The sequence below is a fragment of the Bison bison genome, unplaced genomic scaffold (assembly GCF_000754665.1).
Source record: "Bison bison bison isolate TAMUID 2011002044 unplaced genomic scaffold, Bison_UMD1.0 scf7180017864304, whole genome shotgun sequence".
Lineage (NCBI taxonomy): Eukaryota > Metazoa > Chordata > Mammalia > Artiodactyla > Bovidae > Bison > Bison bison.
In genome coordinates this window covers 12,123,539-12,131,671 of record NW_011494876.1, presented here as the reverse complement: position 1 = coordinate 12,131,671, position 8,133 = coordinate 12,123,539, and the positions used below count along the sequence as shown (strand labels likewise).

Genomic DNA, 8,133 nt, shown 5'->3' with positions numbered 1-8,133 from the left:
TCTCTCCTTGATATATTTTGGAACTCTGCATTCGAATGGATATATGTTTCCTTTTCTCTTTAGTTTTTCGCTTCTCTTCTTTTCACAGCTCTTGGTAAGGCCACCTCAGACAGCCATTTTGCTTTTTCCTATTTCTTTTTCTTGGGAATGGTCTTGCTCCCTATCTCCTGTACAGTGTCATGAATCTCCATCCATAGTTCATCAGGCACTCTGTCTATCAGATCTAGTCCCTTAAATCTATTTCTCACTTCCACTGTGGGGAATTTGACTTACGTCATACTGGAATGGTCTTGGAGAAGGCAATAGCACCCCACTGCAGTACTCTTGCCTGGAAAATCCCATGGACGGAGGAGCCTGGTAGGCTGCAGTCCATAGGATCGCTAAGAGTTGGGCACAACTGAGTGACTTCACTTTCACTTTTCACTTTCATGCCTTGGAGAAGGAAATGGCAAGCCACTCCAGTATTCTTGCCTGGAGAATCCCAGGGATGGGGGAGCCTGGTGGGCTTCTGTCTATGGGGTTGCACAGAGTCGGACACGACTGAAGTGACTTAGCAGCAGCAGCAGCAGAATGGTCTAGTGGTTTTCCCTACTTTCTTCAATTTAAATCTGAATTTGGTAATAAGGAGTTCATGATCTGAGCCACAGTCAGCTCCCAGTCTTGTTTTTGCTGGCTGTATAGAGCTTCTCTATCTTTTGCTGCAAAGAATATAATCAATGTGATTTCAGTGTTGACCATCTGGTGATGTCCATGTGTAGAGTCTTCTCGTGTTGTTGGAAGAGGGTGTTTGCTATGACCAGTGCGTTCTCTTGGCAAAACTCTGTTAGTCTTTTCCCTGCTTCATTCTGTACTCCAATGCCAAATTTGCCTGTTACTCCAGGTGTTTCTTTACTTCCTACTTTTGCATTCCAGTCCCCTATAATGAAAAGGACATCTTTTTTGGGGAGTTAGTTCCAAAAGGTCTTGTAGGTCTTCATAGAACCGTTCAACTTCAGCTTCTTCAGCATTACTGGTTGGGGCATAGACTTATTACCATGGTATTGAATGGTTTGCCTTGGAAACGAACAGAGATCATTCTGTTGTTTTTGAGATTGCATCCAAGTACTGCATTTCGGACTCTTTTGTTGACCATGATGGCTACTCCATTTCTTCTAAGAGATTCCTGCCCACAGTAGTAGATATAATGGTCATCTGAGTTAAATTCACCCATTCCAATCCATTTTAGTTTCCTGATTCCTAAAACGTTGACATTCACTCTTGTCGTCTCCTGTTTGACCACTTCCAATTTGCCTTGATTCATGGACCTAACATTCCAGGTTCCTATGCAATATTGCTGTTTATAGCATTGGAACTTGCTTCTATCACCAGTCACATCTGTAGCTGGGTGTTTTTTTTGCTTTGGCTCAGACTCTTCATTCTTTCTGGAGTTATTTTTCCACTGATTTCCAATAGCATATTGGGCACCTACCGACCTGGGGAGTTCATCTTTCAGTGTCCTATATTTTTGCCTTTTCATACTGTTCATGGGGTTTTCAAGGCAAGAATACTGAAGTGGTTTGCCATTCCCTTCTCCAGTGGACCACGTTTTGTCAGAACTCTCCACCATGACCCGTCTGTCTTGGATGGCCCTACACGGTATGGCTCCTAGTTTCATTGAGTTAGACAAGGCTGTGGTCCATGTGATCAGACTGGCTAGTTTTCTGTGACTGTGGTTTTCATTCTGTCTGCCCTCTGATGCCCTCTCTCAGCGCCTACTATTTTACTTGGGTTTCTCTTACCTTGGACGTGGGGTATCTCTTCACAGCTGCTCCAGCAGAGTGCAGCTGCTGCTCCTTACTTTGGATGTGGGCTATCTCCTCTTGGCCGCCGCTCCTGACCTTGGACATGGGGTATCTCTTCATGGCCACCGCTCCTGACCTTGGATGTGGGGTATCTCCTCTTGGCCTGCTTTTACCTAAATCTAGTCAGTCTGCACTTTTACCAGAAAAGTTGGTTAGAAGATGACTGATACTATTGACATAAATAATCTGTTTATAAAAGAAGATGTCTCTTGAAAAAAATAGTTTAAAAATAAATGAAAATAAAACGGGATGTTTGAGTGGATTTCTCCCCTCTGGACCTAGAGCTTTTGGTGCTGGGTTGAGTGTGGGACCGGAAAGGTTGAGGCTGCCTGGGGAGGAGTTGGTTTCCAGAATCTCCAGGTTTCTGTTTGGGAAGTACTTCAGGTGCTGGTCTTGAAGCTTCACTGGCACAGCCAGCATGTCTCTTAAACTTCAGCACCAGATTGCTTTGAATTGGTGGCCGATGGTACCTGTAGAGGTTTGACACTCTCCCTGAGAGGCTATAGCTCATCCTGGGAAGGTCAGGACCCTCCTCAGAGATTCACACTGTTTTTATTTCAAAAGAATAAAAAGGGAATGAGAAATAACCCAGGATTTACTGAAGATTCTGCTCATTGGCCCAAAGTGGGAATGTGACCCCTTGCGTCTTCTGCTGGCATCTCAGTAGTTGGATGTAGATTACCAATGAGGAGAAAGATGTGAAAGCCAGGCCTTCAGGCAGCCTCACTCCCTGGGGAAGCCCCTTTAAGGGACATCCTGCTGCTGCCCTTGGGGTATCTGTCCTCTGTTCTTCAACTCTCACCCGGCTTGATCTTGACTCTTGAGGGTGTCTGGCTGAGCTACCTGCACCTCCACCCCTCCTGCCTGATGGTGGAGGTACCTCACTTGGTGGGATTTTGCTGAGATCCTCCAGAATTGACTTCTTTATGGCTGGGACTATCTCATTCTGTGCCTTGGATGTTCCTAGCTTTAGTTTCTGAAAGATGTTCCCCACCCCCTCTTTTTCCCAATTCTGTGTTTTCACTAATTTTTTTTGTGTGAAGCCATAATTGGGAAAAAAAGGAAAATCTTCCAGAAATGAGTGTAACGTGAAGAACAGCCTTAGCTTGACAGAGCGACTGCATTTCAGAGACGCTAGTCCAACCATGTGAAGAGGTGGATGGGAATGCATGAGGCCCTTAGTTTACCAGGTGGAGTCATGCACAACCCATGTGTGCATGCTGGCTTTCTGCCTGGTGGGACACCAAGTGACCTTGCTTAGTTGCCATGATGCTGAGTGGGCTTGCGGCAAAGATCTGTCCAGTGAGTGAGTAGTGCAGTTACTATCTGCATTTCACGGACAGCGAATCTGAGGCTCACGACTGGTGACAGCCCAGCACTATGAACCTCAGAGCCCCACGGCCACTGAAGTACTTGAATACGCTGCTGGGCTGGAGTCTCACCCAACTCTTACCTCAGTTCAAGGGGACTGGGAGCCAGGCCTGCTGACCACCAGCTGCTGCTCTTTTTGTTAGTAGCTCTCAGTGTAGTAACTGTCTTATCCTTGGAGGCCTAGTGTATATGTTGCTTCATCTGTAGAGTCTTGCAAGAACCATGTCTGCCTCTTGCTTCAGCAGGGCTTTCCTGGTGGCTCAGACAGTAAGGAATCTGCTTGCAATGCAGGAGTCCCGAGTTCAATCCCTGAGTTCCCTGGAGAAGGGAATGGATACCCACTCCTGTATTCTTGCCTGGAGAATGCCATGGACAGAGGAGCCTGGCGGGCTACAGTCCAGGCGATGGCAAAGAGTCAGACATGGCTGAGCGGCTAACCCTTTGACTTTCAGCAGGCCTGACTGCTCCGCTGCTGGTGTCCTGGGATGTGCTTGGTCAGTGCTGGGTGTGTTGCATGCACTGGGCCTGTACTGTGTGTCTGACCTCCCAGCCTAGCAGATCCTTGAGGGCCAGGACTGCATCCTCTGCCCTAGCATCCAGCAGGTGCTCAGCAGATGTTTGTGGAAGGAGGGTACCCTCTAGATGTTAGCTGAATGGATTCTGTGAGCTAGCAGATCATCTGGTTGACCCCGTAGTGATGAATAATGAAGGCTTCCTAGCACTCCTAGGATCCTATAGGCTGTAGACCTGGAATTGCTCTCTTCTCTGAGAACAGTGGATGATGGTTCAAACCTGAGTAGAAACAGCAGAACAGCTGACACTTACAGTATTTACTCTTTACTCACTGTGTGAAAGGGTTTGATTGTAGGGTTGTTAATCTAACTGTCAGGTAAAACATGAAGGTCTTATTTATTATATAAGGAGGTACTTTATGAAGAAATTGAGCTGTGGTGATGAATACATATTGGACACTAGTTACATTGCTGCTATTAATCAAGATATTCATTTTCAGCAGTAACAGCTACCATGAGGGATTGTAAAAGTCTATAAACTTACCCAGTGATGAATTATACCATTTGAAGATTAACTCCTGAGTAAGAACACTGGCTGTTTACAATTAGACTTTTTAAAAACTTAGTCATAACCCTGCATTTAAACAATAGTTACGGTTAGGCATACCAACAGAAGGAGACACTGCTAATTACTTTCAATTAATTCTAAATAAATTATTGGGTTTAAAATGTATGCTCTTATTAAAATAGGTCATAATCTAGACCTCTCCTAAATAAAGAATGCTTCTTTCATGTCACTCGCTCCAGGGTCACAGCTGCTTCAGCAGGATTAAAATTTGAACCTATCACCTATACTTCAAAATGCTTTTCAAGTGCTTTGTCATGAACAGTGTCACTTGCTTTTTAGACAGTTCTTGTGGGCTGGACCAAGTCCCACGTGACTTTATTGAAGAGGAAAGGGGTTGTCTGGACGCAGGCTGTGGAGTGGATTCTCTTCTGCCCCAGTGTTCCTGTGGCAGGTGTCCCTCCTGGCACGGTTGTGGGGGAAGTGAAACTGTGCATGTCCTGGCTGCAGAGTCCGGCACATACTGTGCTAATACATGGGCTGTTTTTAAAATGATATCTTCAGTGGTTTGAAGCCAATATCTAACTTTGGAAGCTGGTTTTAATGCCTTAAATAATCTGGTGGGCTTAAAGATCGACAAATACACCCTCTGGAAATGTGTTTACAGGCAATAATATTTATCAAGGTTAAGTTTTATCTTGCCCCAAAGCTGAAATTATAAAGTAATTTTAATGAAATTTCTTGTGTTTTCTATGCCAGGACTGATGACAAATGAGGGTGTTTTGGGTAAGCCACTTAGCAGTGCTACCTTTTCCAGCACTCACGGAGGAGAACTCATCAGCATTCAGCAGCCCTGTCCGGGTGGAAAAGTCTGTTTTGTTTAAATGAGATTTTTGCTGGACTGCTATTTTTATTTTGAAAATCCAATTTTAGCTTTTTGTCTCACATAATAATGAGTTTTCTGATAAATATTGTCACCCTTTATTAAAAGTGTAAAGGAGAGGTAACAAACAGCTTTCTGCAATGAGATGGTGTAATAAATGAAATCAGATGCTCGAAGTCGGCTTGTCATTTGGCATAAATAAATACATCCCTTCTTACTGGACAGAGAGGCAGAGGGTACTGATGGTAACTTTGGAGAAATTTGATGCTGCCTTTGAAAATCCAGAAACTGAAATGACTGTTCCTGCCTTATTTGATTTAGAGTGGCTACGATTAGATAACTTGGACGGTTGATTTTGGTTGGGTTTCACTGTGCTGTGGCTGAGTGCTTTAGTCACGCAGTGGATAATCACTGAGAAAGGGCCCTACGCAATCACTTCCGCACTGTGGGCTTCCTTTGGGATGGCAGAATCTGCTTATCGTGGCCCAGGACAGAGAATAAATCCTGGAAGCACCATACAGCTCAGATGACAATCTGAAAATAGCAATCAAAGCAGGGACTAAAAGCTCAAGCACAAATTCAGTTAGCAAACAGAAGAACTCATCTGTCAGGCACTGGATGGAAAACCCGTTTCTGAGTTTATTTCACAGCATATTATGACGACATTTCTTTAAATTACAATTCATCTCCACTTAAAAGATATAATCTACATGTTCTCCTGGGGAATAATCAGAGATAAAGCTTGACTATTTTTTTTTCCCCCTTGAAGTTGACCTTGTCTCCTCAAAAAACATTTTTCACACTGTGAAATGTGATTCACTTGACCCCAACAAAATTGGAATAAAACTTACTACAGTTAGCAGTGAGCAAGAAAGTGAATTGGGGTTTGGGAGAATTGGGAGAATCAGGGATAAAAATGAGGTGGTTTTTTTTTTTTTTTTTTTGCTATTCAAAAAATGAATATACTGAAGGGTATGCTGGGGTACCGCATAATTTCATATTAGTTTGCACGCATTTCTGTTTCATAGCATGGGTTGTTTTGAGAGTGGAGTTTGTGGCGGGCCTCCCCTGGTGTGGCTGAGAGGAGCCTGGAGCCTAGGAAGAGAGGCAAGCTGTTGACAGTCACAGGGCTGGTTCAGGTGGAATCTGCGTCCTGGACCCTGTACTCAGGGAACTGTTTGCCAACGTGCCCTTTGCCTCTCTGGAACTTTTCTTTAGGGAAGCCTTCTTGGTTTGTCGATTCATATTTGCTTGCATTTAAGAGGAGCCATAACATACATGTCTCTTCAACAGAGATTTGAGCAGTGAGTGACCGGTGGGGTGCCCTTCTGTCCTCTTGGACTCACTTCCTTTCCATTTAAGGAACGTGGAATTGCCTCGACTGTCACCTGCCTTTTCCAGGGCACCTGTCCCCATGTGTTTCTGACCAACTTTTTAGATGAGACTCAACTGTCAGAGGTCAAGTTCAAAGGCAGTATAGTTGTCATGAGAACAAGAGGATGTAGTTGTCAGTCTCTTTGAGTGCAGAAAACAAGTGCTTTTATGGAGCTGGGGAAATAGAACGATCAGAGGTTCAGGCTAGTAGGGAAAAGCCTGGGCCCTAAAAGTTTCTGTCTGAACATTTGCTGCACACTTGGCAAATCCTTGACTTGTCAAATCCTTGTCACTGCCTTGGTCTTTGCTGTATTCCCCAGGATATGGTTGGTATTCATGACCTATTTGAGTGAATACCATCCACTTCTGTGATTGTTGACTGTGCTAAGGCCTTATGACCTCCCTTCTCTGATTTTAGAGGCATAAAAATGAGGTCTAAGAGCGTGTGTCATTTGCCCAAGGTCACCAGCCCAGAGTCCCATTCCAGGTTGCGCTTAGCACTGGCAATAAGAGCACAGGACTTTAGAGCCCCCCAGTACAGTGTACCATCCCTCGTTCCCCCTCCCCACCTCATCTTTTGTTTGCCCTCTTGGCCGACAAGCCATCACACAGGGAAGCCCTTTATGGCTTACACAGGTTCTTATTAAACCTGAGCAATTTGAACTCATTTTGGGAGGTGGCCTCCTTTCCTAACCATGCTGCATTCTTGGCTCACATTTCTGTTTTTCCTTTGATTCAGAGTAGTGAATGTGGGCGAAATGAAGGTTTTCTCTGGAACTTGGATTCTGAAGTTTTCCAGAGTTAATAGCAGAAGGCTGCAGAGTTTGTCTCTGTCAGCAACATTCTGAGGTGAGAATCCCAACCACAGCTGGGTTCCTGGGAGGAGAGTGACTTCTAAGTTACCAGTGACTAAGGCAGTAGCCCTAAGAGAGAACTCAGTCACATTGTGTTATTACCCAGAGGGCCTGAGTGGCAGCAGGAGGGGTTTGTCTGCACTTCCTGTAGATTCTATTCATAAATGTTGGAATTGTTCTGATGACAGAGCAGTGATGAGCCCATTGGTGTAGAAGGTGAAATCATGGAAAAACCTATTTTAGCACCACAAAGTTAGGATTCTTGTACTTTTCAGACTATAGCTCTTCTAAAGGGCTCACAGAGTCTAGAGGCTTTCAGGCTCTGCTTTATCCTGACCTTTTTAGGATACAAAAGGAAATACTTACCTTAGAATTAAATGACTTTCTTACAGAAGAGAGTCTCCTCACAAAGTCATTTGAACAAATAACTTTGTGAAATTCTGCACTTTTGGATGCAGAATGGTTGTCTTAAAAAATTCAACATTTTTTCCTTTGGCACTTGCGTATTTGCATACTAAATGTTCTGAGCAGGCCTGAGAAAGAAGCCTGTTTGATTTTAGCAACCTTAATGGCATTTTGCAACCTTCAGTTCAGTTCAGTTCAGTCACTCAGTTGTGTCCGACTCTTTGTGACCCCATGAATCGCAGCACGCCAGGACTCCCTGTCCATCACCAACTCCCGGAGTTCACTCAAACTCATGTCCATCGAGTTGGTGATGCCATCCAGCCATCTC

General features: G+C 44.4%; 1 protein-coding gene across 1 annotated transcript in view; it reads left to right on the top strand.

Moving 5' to 3' along the window:
• CACNA2D3 (calcium channel, voltage-dependent, alpha 2/delta subunit 3) overlaps nt 1-8,133 on the top strand; it is a 904,008-nt gene that overhangs the window by 64,177 nt on the left and 831,698 nt on the right. The window lies entirely within an intron of this gene.